Source organism: Pinus tabuliformis, chromosome 4_1, assembly GCF_031772625.1.
Source record: "Pinus tabuliformis cultivar Carrire ecotype Pingquan chromosome 4_1, CPIR1, whole genome shotgun sequence".
NCBI lineage: Eukaryota > Viridiplantae > Streptophyta > Pinopsida > Pinales > Pinaceae > Pinus > Pinus tabuliformis.
In genome coordinates this window covers 148,657,274-148,677,609 of record NC_142303.1, presented here as the reverse complement: position 1 = coordinate 148,677,609, position 20,336 = coordinate 148,657,274, and the positions used below count along the sequence as shown (strand labels likewise).

Here is a 20,336-nt window from a genome sequence, read left to right as displayed (position 1 = left end):
CAGCAATAGAAAACTAGGCTTGTACACTCCACTTCCAGTCCCTTCCTGTCCTTGGGAAAGTGTTTCCATGGACTTTGTTGTAGGACTGCCAAAATCTAGAAATGGTCATGACTATTTATATGTTATTGTGGACAGGTTCAGCAAAATGTGTATTTTAATACCTTGTAATAAGCATATTACAGCTGAACAAACAACGAAATTGTTCTTTCAGCATGTCTGGGTGCATTTTGGGTTACCCACTTCCATAATATCTTATCGAGACTCCCAATTTGTTGGGAAGTTTTGGTCAAGTCTGTGGGAATTAATGGACACCAGGCTGAAGAAAAGCATAATCTTTGATCCACAAACAGATGGCAAAATAGAGGTAGTCAACAGGACAATGATCCATTTGCTCAGGGGTTATTGCAGCAAGCATCTTGGCAAGCTTTGGGATGAACATTTATGTTATGTGCAACATGCTTACAACCATGCTAAACATTCTTCTACACAGATATCTGCTTTTGAGACCTGTTTTGGTTTTATACCAAGGTCTCCCTTGGATTTTGTCTTTGAAAAAGATATAGCAGTTGTTGGACACAGTGATGTGGATAAAGTAACTAGATTCATTGAATAGATCCAAGAGATTCACCAGGCAGTGCAGGAACAACTGGAAAATAGGCAAGCCAAATACAAGGGAAGGCATCATAAACACCAGGTGGAGCACAGCTTCCAAGTTGGCGATCAATTATGGCTGTATATCAGCAAGGACATAATGCAAGGTGAAGGAAAGAAGCTAAAGCCAATAAGGTATGGGCCTTTTAAGGTACTTGAGAAAATTGGTGAGAATGCTTTCCACCTTGATCTGCCAGCATACATGCACATCTATTCAGTAGTAAATGTAGAAAATTTAAGACTGTTTGAACCTTCATTAATTGAAGATCCTGAAGAGCAAATTCAATTGCCTTCCATTGATGATCTGTTGCCTGAATACCTCAATGAGTTGTAGGAAGATACAGTTTTGGACAGGAAGGTGAGGACAACATGCAGAGGAGATGTTGAGTACCTAAGGATTGGAATCAAAGGTTCAAAACCCAACAGTGCAAAATGGATAGAGATTGGACAAGTGAGGCAGCAATATCCTCACTTGATTGATGCATGAAAACAAAATTTTGGTGGTCCAAAAGCCTTTTTCAATGGGAAAGCATGATCCAAATGGATCCAAGAATGCCCTCTAAGTCTTCATGAATCTATTAAAAATCATGCCAAAGCCAAAAATCCCTTAAAGGATCGAAAACATCGAAAGAGGGACACCCTTAGCAGGGCGGAGAAACACTATCGGGAGGCCCAAAACCCATGAAATCAATAAAAAGACAGGCAGAATAAGTGATGCATAGTAGCTGTCCAATCTAGCCGATCAATGGTCCAAATCGGGTAGGGAAATCACAATCGGCAGAGACTATCAATGGGGATCTACGCTTTGAGAATGACAAAATCTATGTCAGAGATATCCCGTAATCCATCGCCTCCACTCGACCTTCCCCAAGGGCGCAGTCATCTCATGCACTTAGGCCATCTTATCGATCCTCCTTGCAAATCCCCAAGCTACACCGGGGAGTACTTTGGGAGATCTCCTCGTTTTCGGGCCACAAAGAGTATCAACATCCTCAGAGCTTGCGTGATCTCGAGCTCCTCCACAACAGGCCATCTCTGTAACAACAGCTCAGCTTCTGTCTCTGGCACGCGCAGGGACATCAACGCAATCATGAATTTGGACCGAGCCCATCCTCAGACTGGCCCCATCCATCCCCTCTCCTCCCGGTTTACGAGCCTCCCTCCTTCTATAAAAGGTGGTCTGTTCTCCATCCTCTCTGCACTCAGAGATCAAACTGCAAGAGCCCCCGCAAATCCTCGGAGCGGATCGAGAGTCCCCTCTCCTCAGAACGCTCTATTTTTCCGTTTTGATTCTGCTGTAAGTCTCTTTCCTTCTTTGGTGATCCTGTTCATAACTAACAGTGTCTTTGGTTCCCTTAGTAGCGCCCTCCCGAAGCTCTGGAGAACTCCTCCCCACCATTCAACGCCCCTGCACTCCGCAAATCTCTCCAAAGAGGTTTCAAGCTCTCTTCTCAGCAGAGCGCTCTCTGTCTTCAACCCTCAGGCCTCGTCGATGGAGGACAAAGGGCAGCCATCTAAACAGGGCCCAAACAAAGACCCTCTAGGAAATCTCTTCAATAGCAAAGATTGTAATATGTGCATGGCACATACTATTATGATCAACAGTGTGAAAAAACAGCTGAAGGAGTTAACAGAGGACTGCCATGCTGACCGAGAATCCAAACGAAAGAAGCTGGGAAAAAGAAAGAAGGAGATTGAAGACCTGAAGGACCGCTGCATCCACATGGAGGCAGTAATCGACCATCTTCGCACCCTCACCGAAAGTCATCAGGCAGAAGCATCGACCAGAGCCAGCGCCCAGAAGGAAGACTCGGTCACTCCACACTTTCCGTGATTTTATGCATTGCAAATGTATTTGGTTAGGAGGATCCTATGTAAGACAGTATAGTCGTTTATTTTCAGTTCTGCTTTCAATCAAGAGAAGCTACGAGGAATGCAGGTCTGCGTACCCGATTTTGTGCCTCTGCTCTCATGCTCTTCCCCATCATGTAACAGCTCTACTTTCAGAAAGTTTTTTTAATATATGAGTAGCCGACATTGTAAAAAAAAAAAAAATGGGGATCTACGCTTTATATATATAAATTGCGATGAGCGAATGGTGGACTGAATTTGGACCGTCGATCAAAAGCGCAGATCGATGACCCATATTAAATCGGTGGATCGTTGTCAGAGAATGCAGAGGAGCGCTTTATAATGGCCCGAGGGTTATTGTGATGAGCAATTGTGATATATCGCATCGCCGCATCGCATCGGAACTATGCAGTGGAGCGAGGCCGATACCCATCAGGGCAGCGATATTACGGACCCAATAATCTGATAGGAGAAATTGCATATATGTTGAAGTCCAGAAAACTATGTTTTCCTTTGTAAATCGCATTTCCACGAACAAACAAAAAAACCAAAGGAAAAAGCGTCGATGCGATGTTGCGGGCCCGAAAGGGTTTATCAACGATATTAAACAATATTTTAAGTTTGATATATGAATTTTTTGGGGATTTCTCCATTTCAAATATATTTCCCTATGTTTTAACAGATCGCGACTATCTTAAGAATTTTAGAGACCCAGGCACTCTAGCGTTATGGATAGGTGGCCACCTCCCCTCCATACGTTAAACAATGATTGAGAAATGCTAGCAGGGGGATTCTAAGCATTTAGAGGCCGGGGAGACTAAGATCCGAGGACATGAAACGCATAGGCAGTGTAGTTGGCTTTAAAAGCCATAGATAGAGAAGCAAACAGGGAGGCAGTATTGAAGAGCAAATGCGGGACAGAGTTTAGAGCATATTAAGAGTTGTGTGGAAGTCTATGTACTCAGAAGAAGCTTGAGGGATTCAATTGAAGCTCTTATTATTGTAATCTGTTTGTGTGTGAGTCTCAAATTGAGCTCACTGTTGTAAACAAAACTCTACTTGAAGACATAATAGAGAGGCCACCACTGAAGGTTGGACCAGGAGATGTAGCCTAGGAGTATTGGGTGAACTCCTTCTTAAATCTACTATGTTTTTATGTGTCTATCTATTATAGTCTTTTACTGCTTCAAAGTCTATGTATTTCACAATCTGATCGATCCAATGCATAAAATAACATAGGCACATCCATGCACATAAGTCTGTAATACCTTATTAATTGTCTTAGATCTCATTTTTAGATCATACATGCATTTATTATTTCTATGAGCTCGATGGAGAAGCCAAATTTATTTAGGACATCTAATAAGAAGGACAAATTGACTCTGTCGAAAGCATTTTCCATGTCAAGTTTTAGAATGAAGCCCTGCTATTTTCTCGCTAATATGGAGTGCAATGCCTTTTGAACAATCGTGATGTTGTCCATGATCTACCTGCTAGGAACAAAACCACCTTTCTTTTCTGAGATTAAGTTAGGTAGAAGAGGTTTGATGCAATTGGCAAGGATTTTGGAAATGATTTTGTATGATGAATTGCATAGAGAGATAGGTTGAAAGAGATTGAATGTTGAGGGTCTTTCTTCAACTTATTTCAAAAGATCTAAGTCTTTTTCTTCATTTATCCTCTTATGAATGTGCTTTTTGAAGAGCTCGTAATCTTGGTTTACTAGCTCATCTGTTAATAAATTTTTGAAGTGGTTATACACTTAATTTTTTAGTGCCTCTTTCCCTTTGATCTTATAGTCTCCTCCACCTTTTATTGTGTCAATCTAATTTGTGATTCTTCTCATCTTTGTGGCATTGTGGAAGACAGTGACATTTTTATCCCTAGCCTGAACCCAAATATTTCTAGATTTGAGCCTCCAATCTTCTTCCTCTTTCCTATTGTTCCTATATATTTCCCGGTGTAGCTATTTCTCTTTCAATTGGTTCTCTTTTGTGTCTTCCCTGCCTTCTATCTTTTCCTGAAGTTTTTCCATTTCTTCAGCAATTCTTCCTTTCTTTTATGTGGCTCCTTGTAATTGTTTTTTGCCCAAATTTTTAGACTATTCTTGACACTTTTTAATTTTGTTTCCCACACATAGCTTGGCGAGCCTGTGATCTTTTGGATCCAAGCTACTACTATTATTTGATTAACTTCTTCTTTGTTGTTCCATAAAGGGTTGTATCGAAATGGGAGAGGGCCCAAGTTTTTGAATGCTCCTAAACTGATAGCCATTGGTTTGTGATCAAAGGCTTTTGAGGGAATAAATTTTGAAGAAATAGAGCTGAATTCTACTATGTTGCTATCTTGTATTAAAATTCGAGCCAATTTCTCTTTTATATTGTCTTTCCCAATCCTCTTATTGTTCCAAGTATATTTCCCATTATTTGAGGGAATTCCCATTATTTGAGGGAATTCCCATTAGGTTGTGACATTCTATTATATTTAGAGGGAGTCTCAAGAAGGATGAACATGAAAAATACCTCATGATTTCTCCTCAGCATTTAGAACCAAGTTTAAATCGCCTCCTACTATAAGGCTTTGGTTTTGATCCTGAAGTAGATTTTCTTTGAGGAATCTCTGACAAGACTCTTTATCTCTGTATTGAGTTGGGGCATACACATTATAAAGGCAGATTTGTATATCAAATAATTATTTCTTAATTCGGTTATGATCCAATGTAAATCTATTTGTTGGTTATGTAGTTCCCATTTATTCTTCCTCCACATTGTACATATTCTTCCCGATGCCCCAATTTCCTGAAGAACTGAACCATAGTAATTCCTTAGTTTTTGAATCATTTTTCTCATTTCTTGTTCATTGGTTTTGGTCTCTTGGATCATGAATATATCATGTTTTTCCATTGTTAGGAGGTATTTTTATGCACTGAATTTCATAGGGTGTCCTAGGCCTTTACAATTCCAGGAGACCAAATTCATTACATGATTTTGATTGATGTAGAGGTTCCTTTCCCACGGTTAGGTTGCTAACTTTTCTCCTTGTTTGCTGAGCCCTTTTCAAGGAATGATTCCATTGGTTGTTGTGTTCCCATTGCCATTTCCTTTGTCACTGCTTCATCCCTTAGTTCCTTATTGGTCTTTCTTCCTTGTCTTTTGTGGAGGTCCGAAGAGAGGAGGGATTCTTTAGATTGGTTTCTGTAAGGATTCTATTAAAGGTAAGAGGAGGGGGCCTAAGAGGGAGGGTGGGGGAGGAGGAGAGATAAAGGACAGGAGGAAGGGAGGAGGGGCCGAGAGGGGAGGAGGGGGGGGGTGGGTTAAAGAAGGATTAACGACGAGGGCTTCATGAGAAGCAAGAGGGGGGCCAGGGGAAGAGTCGGGAAGTCTAATTAGATTGGATTCAAGGAGGGGATTAGATGAATGAAATTACAGTTTAGATGAATGAGTTAGGGGAGCACTCGGGGGAGAGGAGCAGACAAGGAGGGGGTTGGTGGGGCAGTTGTTTTATTCATAGTCTTTTTTTTCTTTACTGATTACCATTTTATTTCTTGAGCTTATACTACTTCCGATTCTCTTTTTTTTTGGACATCTATTAGAGAAATGACCATACTCGTGACATACCTTGCATTTGAATGGGATCTTCTCGCAGTCCAGTTGCTGAATGCGCATCCAACTATCCACCTTGATATTTACTGCTTCAGGGAGTCCTTTACCTAGGCAGAATTCAACGTAGATCATTGTGCAAGCATGCATATTCTCCTTTGGTTCGCTTCTGTATATGTATTTTCCCACTGCATTTCCTATTTCTTTTACTGACTCATCTCCCCAACAATGAAGGGGGAGGTGAGGAAGACAAACCTAGACTGGAACAACAATTGGGACATCCAAGTTAGGGTCAAAGTCTGACGTCCACCTATTTAGATATAGACCCCTTGTATCCATGAAATAAGGTCCATTCCTGAATGTCAAATCTCTCTCATATTTGGTTTCAAAACGGAAGGTGAAATTCCCCTTCCACAAAATCGTATGGAGATTTTCCCATGGGTTGAGTGAGACCAGTTCCTTTCAACCCATTTTTGCATAGTTTTTGGAGAGGACCAAAGGCCAGTAAACTGACCCACCAAATCTCTTTCCGATAATGAGAGAGAAACTCGATGGGGCAAGGAAGGAGGTCGAACAATTTCAAAGATATCTCAAAATTTTTACGAATTTGGAGACTATAGGTTAAGTTCGAGGAGGACCCAGTGAAGAGATGAGACTTGTGAAGGAGGAAGAAAGCTCTTCTATAGGGTGCTGAAGTAAAAGATGTGATTTAAGAGGAGGAACCCCTTCAGGAGCAGACTTCGGAGGGGCCATGGCGGCAGCGGGAGGCCGAGGTTGCAGGGAGCGAAGTAGAAGGCTAACTCAGGTAGCAGAGCACGTGATTTAGAAGAAGTCTTAACCCTCACAAAGTTAGTGAGAGCATTATGATTCCTCCGAAAAGAAAAAATATTTAAAACTAATAATTATTATAATTATAATTATAATAATAATAATAATAATAATTTTTATTATTGAAATCAATACATCCAAAATAGCTCAATGATAAAGGAAAATAAATAATAAAAAGAGGAAATAAAAACTTATGTAATAGTGGTAGCTATAGAAAGCTTAAAAATAACCCTTTAAAAAAAAGTTTCAAAAGCGGTAGCCCTAGCTATAAAATCTAATAGCTCCATAAGCCATAAACTTATTGAGAATAACCCGCTCTCTCCATGGATGTATGGGATCCCCAAGATTCACAAGGAGGAGACTCCTCTTAGACCCATTGGTAATACAATAGGTTGGGATCTTATCTTCTAGCTAAATATTATCTGGGAAGCTCAAGCCCCTATTAGTCATACATATTCTTTTGAGACTCCTCTTCTTTTGTTAATGAGTTAAGGGATATTAAAATTTGAGCCTAATGATATTATGGTGAGTTTTGATGTTGTTTCTCTTTACACCAATATCCTTATCAATGAGTTTGTTGAGGTTATTGATCACTTCACTGACACTGATATTTCCAAGCTTGTTGAAGTTTTCTTGATCTCTACTTTTTCAGCTTCGAAGGTGAATTCTATGAACAAACATGTGAATTTTCCATGGGTTCTCCACTCTCTCCTGTTATAGCTAACCTGCTCATGGAAGATTTTGAATCTAAGCCTTTGGCCTTAGCTCAGTTTCAGTGAAAGATTTGGAAATGGTTTGTTGATGATACCTTCATCTTATGGCCTCATGGTCATGATAAGTTAGATCTATTTCTTTAACACCTTAACAACTAATCAAGATCCATAAAATTCACCATGGAGTTTGAGATTGACGGTAGCCTACCCTTCCTTGACATTCTTATCTCTAAGAAAGTTGAAGGTTCTTTCTCTCACAAAGTTTTTCGTAAGAAAATGCACATTGAGCAATATCTTCATGTTTACTCCCACCATTATCCAACCCAAAAGTTGGGGGTTCTAAACACATTAGCTACTCGTGCTTTATGGGTTTCTGATGAGAGTCACCTAGAGGGTGAGAAAACTCATCTTATTAATATCATTGAGAAGAATGTCCATAATAGATCCCGAGGGATCAAAGATTTTCTAAAGGCGAGCAAAGGTCTGAGGATTAAGAGAGAATCTAAAGAAATGGTTTTCAATATTCAACTTTCCTTTATACAAGGGAATACCAACAATATTTCTCAGATTCTTAGTAAGCATGATGTTTCTTCCACCTTTAGACCCCTGAACACGATTCATATCTCCCTAAGATCAGTCAAAGACCTAGTGGATCCTAAAAACATGAAATTTGTTTATTTAATTCCATGTTCCTGTCGGACTCCTTAAATTGGAGAAACAGGTTGCTCCATTAATCAAATTATTCAGGAGCACGTTGATGTTCTCTTGTGTGCTTCTGTCCATCTCTGGAAGACTCTACTTGAGTGGATGTCTCCACTCCTAGAACCTATGCATGTGGCTGCTCCACATCAATCTGAGGCTCCTCCTCCTTAGGAACCAACAGTTCCTCCATAGCCTGTAGTTGGAGCTCCCTCTCAAGGGAAACTCGCATGGCCTTTTTCTCATCAAACTTCAGATCTTTGTGAACCACTGTACTCCAACTGGTAGGCAAGTACACCTGATAGTTGTGAGGTGTATGAGTGTACCCCACAAATATCCCCTACTCTGCTGTCGGTTCAAGCTTCTTCCGTGCATCCTTTGTCACATGGAAATATATCGATGAGACAAAGATCCTGAAGTGACCACATCTGGTCTCTTACGGGAGAAAGCTTCCTCTGGTGTCTTCATCCCAAGTATGCGATGCGTGCTTCTATTCTACAAATAGACTGTTGTGTGCATGCCTTAGCCCACAAGTGAAGTGGTAGGCCTTGGTCATGTAACATTGCCCGTGCTGCCCCTAAAATGATTATGTTCTTCCTCTCGCCCACCCCATTCTGCTGTGGGTTATGAGGTTCCGTAAACTCTCATTTAATTCCTTCTGCTGCACAGAAGTCGTTAAACTCTCGAGAGACATATTCTCCAATGTTGTCACTTCTCAAGGCCTTCATCTTCCTCCCTTACTCTTTCTTGACCAAAGATTTGAACTCACAAAACTTTGTGAAAGTTTGGTCCTTCTTCTGCATGAAATAAATCCAACATTTAAGAGAATAGTCATCAATGAAAATCACATAATACCTTTGCTTCGTTGTGGATGCCGTCGAGAATGGTCCACAAAAATCAGTATGAACTCACTCTAAGATAGCCTTTGCTCGAATGTCTCAATCATGAAAGGAAGACGGTGTACTTTCCCAAGGTACAACCTTTGCATGTGTCAACTTGCTAAAGTTTACCTTTGGGAAGTCCTATAGATATATGGTACATTATCTTTAAAGCCCCATGATGCAAATGGCCCAACTGCCTGTGCCACAACTTGCCAATGTCTTGGCTTTGCACTAATTCTGCTTTCGTACTCAATGCTACATAATCATCTACCTCTATTTTATAGAGATTCTTCACCTGAATCCCTATCCTCTTGGTCTGAACCATGGCTATGTGTCTTAGGAATGCCTTTCCTTTACTGAAGACAACATCATAGCCTTTGTCCTCCAACATCGTGACCGATACCAAGTTCTTCTTCAGTCCAGGAACATACATCACATCTGTCAAGGTGAGAGGAGCTCCATGGTCCCTCTGAAAAGCAATTGTGCCCACTCCTAAAACACTATACCTTCCATCGTCACCCATCTCTATGCACATCTTGAGGTATTTCTCCTCCAAGGCATTGAATAAATTTTTATCACCAATCATGTGGAATGAGGCTCCACTGTTAAGATACCAGACACAACCTATCATCGATGATACCATGCATGAGATGAGGGTAAAGTCCATTTCGAACTGAGAGGCAAATGCCTCACCTTCTGATCCTTCTAAGGATCCCTTCTTGGACTTCTTCGATGGGCAATTAGTCATATAATGTCCCATATTGTGAAAATTAAAACCTCTTACTTTAGACATGTCACCCTTATTCCCTCCATGAGAATAATTCAATTTGAAATGGGAAGCCTTCCCATTCCCTTTCCTTGCCTTACTTGCTAAGGCCAGATTTACTTCATCATCATTCTTGGATGAAGAACCATCTCGTGTGCTCCTCCTGATCTCCTCCCGCATAAGATCCAACCATAGTCATTCCAATCCTGTAGTTTATCCCTTCCATTCACAGAGTCCTCATAGCTATTCCAACTCTTTGGAAGGCCATGGAGAGCGAGGCTCACCATATCATCATCGGAAGTAGTTATTACCACACTTCCAAGCTCATCTCTACAGGTGGTGAGCTTGTTCAGATATGTGGAAATAGTATCACCCTTCTCCATCTTGATTCTTCGAAGCTTATCCTTAAGCACCAATTTCCTCTGGTTGCTACTGTTCTGGTAGAGGTCCTTCAATGTCTTCCACATTGAAAATGGAGTATCCTTCCCATGGAGACTCGAGACACTATGGTCTCGAACTCCCTCAAGGATGATCTGTCTCGCCTTTGCCACACACATCTTCCACTCAGCCAACTCTTGTGCATTAGTTGAAGATGGCTTTTGGATTTCTTGATCAATGAATTCCTTCAGGCCATTGTCTTTTAATACAGCCTCCATTCTATCTTTCCATGCCATGTAATTCGAGCTACCTTCCAAGACATACTCGAGTCTCAAGCCATAGAATGCCATTGGCCAACCTTGAAGTATGATACGAATTCGATTTGCACCTACAACCCTGAACTTCAAACTTTGAATTCTCTTCTCAGTATATTGTTCACAGCTCCAATACCATGTAGAAAATATGTGAAATGCAATATATGTAGAAATTCTCACTGTAGATTAACCTGATAATGCAATATAACTAAAGCAAACTACTTTAATCTACTTCTACAATCAAACTTGCGGAAGCTTAATAGATTTGAGCAAGATCAAGCAGAACACATATAACTAGAAGCAGAATCAATGCACATGAAACATAGAAGAATACTCTGGGGAAAGCCTCAGCTAAAAACCCCGCTAACTGTATTATCATACAAGTGGAAATATCTCAGGATTACATAGCTTTAGCTCTCACAGCTAGCCAGCGCTCAGTACAATCCTCATAGATGCTCACAGGCAAAATAGACTTCTCATTAAGTCATCCACACTACCCTCCAAGCTCCTATTTCCTAACGTAGTTTTTCCTAGGTAATCTAGTTGTTACCGTGTGTAACACTGATCACTCACATTGATCATACACCCTGTAAAATTGTGAAAATCTCAAGGAATGAATTCCTTCTGCACGCAAGAGTTTTCCTTATAGGAAAATTCTAGCAACTGATAGTACACTGACCTTGTCTTTAATCTCAACTCAGTCTTTCTCTGAATAGACATGCATGAGTTATTTATGAGAGAATCTTCAATTACCTGGAGTACACTAGTTTGATGCATGCATGTATTAACTGATTGAACTCACAATTAGTTCCTCAAACTATTTGGAACTAATTTAACTGGACATAACTCAGTTAACTAAGCTAGCTAATTACAACTCAATTATAACTCATCCTTATCTCCTTAATGAAGGGATAATATCCTTAATTTAAGGGATAACTGTTTCATTACTTCACAAAGACTTCTAGCTTGAATTTCTCCAACTAATTAATCCAAGATGAATTAATTAATTATTTTTCCAAGTAGTTGGTGAGACTAAATTCAAATTTTAATTCTCAATTTTGATTCAAGGAAAAATTAAAATTGGACTATTCTTGTTTCCACATTTCAACATTCTCTCTCAATAAGAAAAGGATTATCTTCCACCCCGATCCTGTCTCTATGGAACTCGAAATTACACTTTGACAATGCCTTAGTCAAAATGTCAGCATCTTGCTCCTCGGTTGAAATATACTGCAAAAACATGATCCTCCTCGCCACACAGTCTCTAAGATGATGATACTGAATTTCGATGCGCTTGGACCTGCCATGAAATACTGGATTCTCAAAGAGTTTGATACAACTCTGATTATCACAATAGATCACAGTTGGATCCATCCTCTGATCAAATAAACCAACTAAAATTTTCCGCATCCAGATGGCCTCACATGCTGCTTGACTTGCAACCATGTATTCGACCTCTGCTGTGCTGAGTGTAACCGACCTCTGTTTCGTACTGTACCAAGAAACTGTCACCGACCCAAGGTTTAAAATTCCACCTAATGTGCTCTTCTGACCTGATGGACTCCCTGCCCAATCTGCATCAGTGAAGCCCTGTAGCTTCACATCTGTCTGTACCATAATCCATACTGAGATGTGACTCTAAGGTATCTCAAAACATACTTTGCGCCTTCCAAAACATCTTGGTAGGCTGAACAATAGATTGATTCAGCTGGTTCACCGCATAGCATAAATCTGGTTGTGTGTTCACTAAGTACATCAGTGAACCCACAAGCTGCCTGTACACAGTAGCTTCTACTACTTCTCCTAAAGTAGCATCCTCCTTCCTCCAGTTACCTGTTAGAGGAGTCTGTATGGGCTTGCACTTCTCCATGTGGAATATCCTGAGTATCTCATTGGCATACTTACCCTGAGACACAAACAACTCCCCATCCTTCTGTGATACTTCCATGCCAAGGAAGTAATACATGAGACCCATGTCTTTCATCTCGAATTCTCTTGCAAGGTCCTCCTTGCAAGACATGATCAACTAATCATCACCTGTCAATATAAGATCATCAACATAAAGTACAATGATCAACTGCTTACCTTTCACCGTGATGTGGTACAGGTTCGCATCTGCTTCACTCTTTGTGAAGCCCAACCCGGTGAAGTAGTTGTCGATCCTAGTGTACCAAGCACGAGGTGCTTGCTTCAGCCCATACAAAGCTCTCTTGAGTCGGCACACATGTGACTCATGATCGAATGTCTCAAAACCTTCCAGTTGCTCTATGTACACCTCTTCCTCAATCTTGCCATTGAGGAATGCGGTCTTCACATCCATCTAATGGATCTTCCAACCCATCTGTGCTGATGGTTCCAACATCGATTTGATAGATGAGTACCTTGCTACAGGAGAAAAGTCTCATCATAGTCGATTCCCTAGACCTATGAGAAACCACAGGCAACAAATCTTGCCTTATGTTTCTCCACACTACCATCAGCAACTTGCTTTACCTTGTAAATCCAATGGGAACTCACAACTGACTTGTTCTCCGGTCTTTGAACCACATCCCAAAAACTGTTCCGAACTATGGAGTCATACTCCTCCACCATAGCACCAACCAAAATTGGCTATTGCACTGCTTCCTCAAAGGAATATGGCTCGGTCTCAACACATTCCCCAACAAGGGCCATGTATCCAGTGTACCTCTTAGGTGACCTCCTATGTCTGCACTGAGAATGTGGTTCTCCCACATTCTCTCTCGCATCTGACAACAATCTTTCAGCTTCTCTTATGTGCTTCCATCCATCTCTGGAAGACTTTGCTTGAGTGGATGTCTCCACTCCTGGAACCTCTGCATGCGGCTGCTCCGCATCAGTCTGAGGCTCCTTCTCCTTAGGAACCAAAAGTTCCTCCACGGCCTCTAGTTGGAGCTCCCTCTCAAGGGAAACTCGCATGGCCTTTTGCTCATCAAACTTGAGATCTTTGCAAACCACTGTCCTCTGACTGGTAGGTAAGTACACCCAATAGTTGTGGGGTGTATCATTGTACCCCACAAGTATCCCCAACTCGACTGTTGACTCAAGCTTCTTCCGTGCATCCTTTGTCACATGGAAATATACCGATGAGCCAAAGATCCTGAAGTGACCCACATCTGGTCTCTTATTGGAGAAAGCTTCCTTTGGTGTTTTCATCCCAAGTATGCAATGCGAGCTTCTATTCTGCAAATATATTGTTGTGTTGCATGCCTCAACCCACAAATGAAGTGGTATGCCTTGGTCATGCAACATCGCCTGTGCCACCCCTACAATTGTTCTGTTCTTCCTCTCGGCCACCCCATTCTGCTGTGGGTTATGAGTTGTCATCAACTCCCGTTTAATTCCTTTAGCTGCACAGAAGTCCTTAAACTCTTAAGAGACATATTCTCCACCATTGTCGCTTCTCAAGGCCTTGATCTTCTTCCTGATTCTTTCTCAACCAACGCTTTGAACTCACAAAACTTTGAGAAGGTTTGGTCCTTCTTTTGCATGAAATAAATCTAGCATTTACGAGAAAAATCATTAATGAAAATCACATAATACCTTTGCTTTGTTGTGGATGTCGTCCAGAATGGTCCACACAAATCAGTATGAACTCGCTCTAAGATCGCTTTTGCTCGACTGTCTCGATCATGAAAGGAAGACTTAGCATACTTTCCCAAGGTACAACCTTTGCATGTGTCAACTTGCTCAAGTTTACCTTTTGGAAGTCCTGTAGATATCTGTTGCATTATCTTCAAGGCCCCATGATGCAAATGGCCCAACTACTTGTGCCATAATCACCAATGTCTTGGCTTTGCACCAATTCTGCTTTCGAACTTAATGCAACATAATTATCTACCTCTAGTTTATAGAGATTCTTCACTCGAATCCCAATCCTCTTGGTTTGACCCGTGGCTATGTGTCTTAGGAATGCCTTTCCTTTACTGAAGATAACATCGTAGCCTTTGTCCTCCAACATTGTGATCTATACCAAGTTCTTCTTTAGTCCAGGCACATACTTCACATTTGTCAAGGTGAGAGGAGCTCCATGCTCCCTCTGAAAGCAACCATGCCTACTCCTGAAATACTGTACTTTCCGTCATCACCCATCTCTATGTGCATTTTGAGGTCTTTCTCCTCCAAGGTAGTGAATAAACTTTTATCGTCGGTCATGTGGAATGAGGCTCCATTGTCAAGATACCAAACACAACCCACCATCGACGAAACCATACATGCGATGAGGGTGAAGTCCATTTCGAACTGAGAGGCTAATGCCTCACCTTCTGATCCTTTTGTGGATCCCTTCTTGGACTTCTTTGATGGGCAATTAGTTGCATAATGTCCCATATCATGACAATTAAAGCATCTCACTTTAGATTTGTCAACCTTCTTCCCTCCATGAGAAGAATTCGATTTGGAATGGGAAACCTTCCCTTTCCCTTTCCTTGCCTTACTCGCTAAGGCCAAATTTTCTTCATCATCATTCTTTGATGAAGAATCATCTTGAGTGCTCCTCCTGATCTCCTCCTACATGAGATTCGATTATAGTCGTTCCCAATCCAGCAGTTTCTCTCTTCCATTTACAGAGTCCTGGTAGCTATTCCAGCTCTTTGGAAGACCGAGGAGAGCAAGGCTCAACATATCATCATCGGCAGTAGTTATTACCCCACTACCAAGCTCATCTCTGCAGGTGGTGAGCTTGTTCAGATATGTAGAAATAGTATCGCCCTTCTCCATCTTGATTTTCCGAAAATTATCCTTGAGCGCTAGTTTCCTATGGTCGCTACTGTTCTGATAGAGGTCCTTCAATGTCTTCCACATTGAAAACGGAGTATCCTTCCCATGGAGACTCGAGACAATATGGTCTCGAACTCCCTCCAGAAGAATTTGTCTCGCCTTCGCCACACACTTCTTCCATTCAGCCAATTCTTGTGCATTAGCTGTAGCTAGCTTGGGGATTTCTTGATCAATGAAATCCTTCAAACCATTGTCTTCTAATACAGCTTCCATTCTATCTTTCCATGCTATGTAATTCGAGTTGCCTTCCAAGGCATACTCGAGTCTCAAGCCATAGAACGCCATTGACCAACCTGAAGTATGAGATGAATTCGATTTGTACCTGCAATCCTGAACTTCAAACTTCAAATTCTCTTCTCTGTATACTATTCACAACTCTGACAACCTTTGCTCTAATACCATGTAGAAATTCTCACTGATAATGCAATATAGCTAAAGAAAAATACTTTAATTTACTTCTACAATCAAACTTGTGGAAGATTAATAGATTTGAGCAAGATCAAGCATAACACATATAACCAGAAGTAGAATCAATGCACATGAAACACAAAAGAATACTCTGGGGAAAGCCTCAACTAAAAACCCCGCTATCTGTATTATCATACAAGTGGAAATATCTTAGTATTACACACAGCTTTAGCTCTCACAGCTAGCCAACTCTCAATACAATCCTCACAGATGCTCACAGGCAAAATAGACTTCTCATTAAGTCCTCCACACTGCCCTCCAAGCCCCTATTTCCTAGCGCAATTTTTCCTGGGTGATCCAGTTGTTACCATGTGTGACACTGATCACTCACACTAATCATACACCCTGTAAAACTACGCAAATCTCAAGGAATGAATTCCTTCTGCATGCAAGAGTTTTCCTTATAGGAAAATTCTAGCAACTGATAGTACATTGTCCTTGTCTTTAATCTCAACTGGGTCTTTCTCTAAATAGACATGCATGAGTTATTTATGAGAGAATATTCAGTTATCTGGAGTAAACTAGTTTGATGCATGCATGCATTAACTGATTGAACTCACAATTAGTTCCTCAAACTATTTGGAACTAATTTAACTGGACATAACTCAGTTAATTGAGCTAACTAATTACAACTCAATTATAACTCATCCTTATCTCCTTAATTAAGGGATAATCTCCTTAATTTAAGGGATAACTGTTGCATGATTTCACAAAGACTTCTAGCTTGAATTTCTCCAACTAATTAATCTGAGATGAACTAATTAATTATTTTTCCAAGTAGCTAGTGAGACTAAATTCAAATTTTAATTCAAGGACAAATGAAAATTGGAATATTCTTGTTGCCACATTTCAACAATATAAATCAAAGCAGAATACTATAACCTGCTTCTACTATCAATTTGCGGAAGCTTAAATATCGAGTTGAACAATATAACCAGAAGAAGAAGAATCAATGGCACAATACACATGAAAATACTTTGGGGAAATCTTCAGATAAAAACCCCACACTATTGTATTATCATACATGGTGGAAATACATAGGAATTATACAAAGCCTTAGCTCTCACAACTATCCAGCTCTCACTACAATCCCCACAAATGCTCACAGGCAATCTTGGCTTCTCTCTAGCCTTCCTCTCTACCCTCCAAGCTCCTATTTCCTTGCATTGTTCCTTGTGGATGATTAGCCCATTACCAAGTGGAAAACCAAGCCTTCAAAAAGCGCAATCCTCAAGGATGAATCCTTGACTGCATGCATGAGTTTTTCCATGAGAAAACACGCAACTGATAGTACATTGTCCTTGAACATTAATCTCAATTGGGTCTTTCTCAGAATAGACATGCATGAGTTTCTTATGAGGGAATATTCAGTTAACTGGAGTAGCACTAGTTGAGTGCATTAATGCATCAACTGACTGTTAACTCACTATTAGTTCCTCAAACAGTTTGGAACTAATTTAACTGGACTTAACTCAGTAAACTGAGTTAACTAATTACAACTCAAATATAACTCAATCTTATCTCCTTAATTTAAGGGATAACTCTTGCATGACTTCAGAAAGACTTCTAACTTGAATTTATCCAACTAATTAATTTAAAATAAATTAATTAATTATTTCCAAGTAGATGTTAAGACTAAAGTTGATTTTAATGCACAATTTTAATTCAAGGACAAATTAAATTGGAATATTCTTGTTGCCATATTTCAACACTGTATTTATCAGTTTTTTGGTTTAAGCTATCCATCTATGTCTTGATGTCGAACCATAGTAAGTACATACAAAACACGTTGACGTTAAAACTGATATGTGATTTTTCTGGAAAATATATTAGAGAAATCATGAATCAAAGAAGCCTGCATTCCAACTCGAGAAATAATTAAATTATAATTTCTCTAAATTTATACTAAAAATTAAATATATTATTCACATTTTTTTTAAATGTTATCAACCTATTATCTCATTCTTTTACATCTCATATAAATGCACTCAATATTATTATTAGTCCCTGCCAACGACAATGCAGGGACTATAGCGATCGATTCAGATTGAAATTATATTAATTTGCATTGACTAGCCTCTTTACTAAAACTTAACCAATCTTTCACCTTGGCAATTTGGCTTCATGAAATTTTAATCAAAGTTTTGAATTGGAGGTCTTATTGGAAACCTCACGTGTATCGAGGCAACATGGAGGCAACATTACATGGATATCCAAAGTTTATACTACACTTTTGAGGTTAAAAGCTTATTTATTCATTCACATTTTTCATAGCTAGACTAATGCTAGCATTAGTCTTTTGACATTAAATGCTAGTATAATCTTATACATGCTTAAATATACATATCACCCATTTGGTTTGTTGTCACTTCCTACCACTTGGCTTGTTTGTCATTTCTTTGCTAACAAGTTTTTCCTTTATTTCCATATGGCTCGAGTAAGGTATTCATTATCGGTGCTACAGTGATCGCTCTGGTTTTCTGCTTGTTGGTGATTAGAACTATGTTTATCAGAAAAGGCAAGCACACAAAAATGATTGAAGAATGAGAGCGAGAGTTCTGGCCCCATAGATTCATTTACAAGGATCTCAACACTGCCACAAACAGGTTCCACAGCAAAAACATATTGGGCAACGAGGGTTTAGGTAAGGTTTACAGGGGTATTCTCCCTAGCAACAACCAAGAAATTGCAGTAAAATTTATAACGAAGAAGTTCACAGAAGGAATGAAGGGCTTCGTGGTAGAGATTTTGAAAATGGGACGCATGCAACACCGAAACTTGGCTCAACTCAGGGGGTGGCAGTGCTTGTCCCCTGCCCCTAGGTTTGAAACAGAAGCAAGATCTTGAAATTGGGGGGATTCATCGTGTCTTTTTAGGGGGTTTGAAGCAAGAAGTTCGGTAAAATCCTTATTGTAGAAGACTAAGATGTATGATTTTGGGGATACAGAAGGGATGCAGGGTTAGATTGAATAAAGATGGGCATGCTTACCTTGTAGTGAAGATTGAGAATGCTTGGTCCCCGACCAAGGCGATATGCAGGCAAGTCCAGAGCACCATGCCAATCAACAGGAGCAACAGGGCCATCAAGCGACTTCATTATGGTTGTGGCATCCTCCGCTGATATTGGAATCGATGGAATTGTAGGCAGTTTAGTCCTGGGATCATCTACTGATAAGCGTTCTGAATCAGGGAGACTGGGCCAACCGGGCGTTAGAGGATCCCCAATTTCTTGATAAATAGAACCTCGTTGAACTCCAGATGGAGGTAACCATCTAGAGTCTGGATAGTATCCTTGTGTTCTGTTCCCTCCATAGTCTCGAGGATCAGAATATATAATCACTCCAACTGCTCCAGCTCCTGCAGCAATCTCTACGATATCTCCTCTGAAACTTTTTCCATATTTTGCGATAACAATGGCACCTTTAGCATCCAATCCCATGTCTCTGAGAGTGGAGTAGTCCTCCTCTCTGCCATAGTTGACAAACACCACTTCTGCAGAAATGTCTGCGGATGGAGAGTAAGCATGAAAGGTGGGGATGACTTTGGCGTTTTTGGTGGAAGGATCACTTTCTATTTCCTGCTCCTTCAGTTTTAGCTGGATGACCTCCCCCTGCGGTAATGTGAGGGATAAAGACCTTGACAGAGGATAAGTCAGCAGAACTTCATAATCTGTGTAATGAGCATCCAGACCAGAATTCTGAAAAGTGGAGAGAACATAGTCTGTTGTGGCAAAGTTTTCAGGGGTGTCGGCCACATGGGGTTCTTGGGTGATGACCTTCAGATGTTGGGCTATGGTGTCGTTGCATCCCATCTTCAAGAACAATCTATGATAGTCCTTGGTGCTCATGGTGGGCTTGGTTTTGATAGATATTTTGACTATTCATGTACTAAAGGGGACGTGTATGGCTACGACATGGAGAAGGCGACATATTAAGTCCTTCCAAGCTTGTTCGACATACTGAGAGAAGATATTTGTAAACATCACCATGGTGAAACCAACCATACAACCAAAAAATGAAATAAAATTTGTAAAGGATGCGAAAACCCATATCAACTGTGAGTCCTACTAAGCTTGTTCGACATACTGAAAGAAGATATTTAGAAGCATCGCCATAGTAAAACCAACCAAAAAATAGTAGTTTGTAATGGAAGCAAACAACTAAACTAAACTCAAAACACCTGACTTGCATGCACTCACCCCCACATACTAATTAAACAAAGATTTTTATTCATTATATTTCTTATTTTATTTTTTATCAATATTTTTTTCAAATTTTATTCATTATATTTCTTATTTTATTTTTTATCAATATTCTTTTCCAACTTTATTTATTGTATTTTTTTTATGCTAACCATTTTATTTATGCTTTAATAATGTTGAGGAAGAGAAT

General features: G+C 40.1%; 1 pseudogene; it reads right to left on the bottom strand.

The window, feature by feature from the left end:
• Positions 1–18,865: 18,865 nt before the first annotated feature.
• On the bottom strand, positions 18,866–19,756 carry LOC149174632 (putative glutamate carboxypeptidase LAMP1 pseudogene; annotated as a pseudogene).
• Positions 19,757–20,336: the final 580 nt, after the last annotated feature.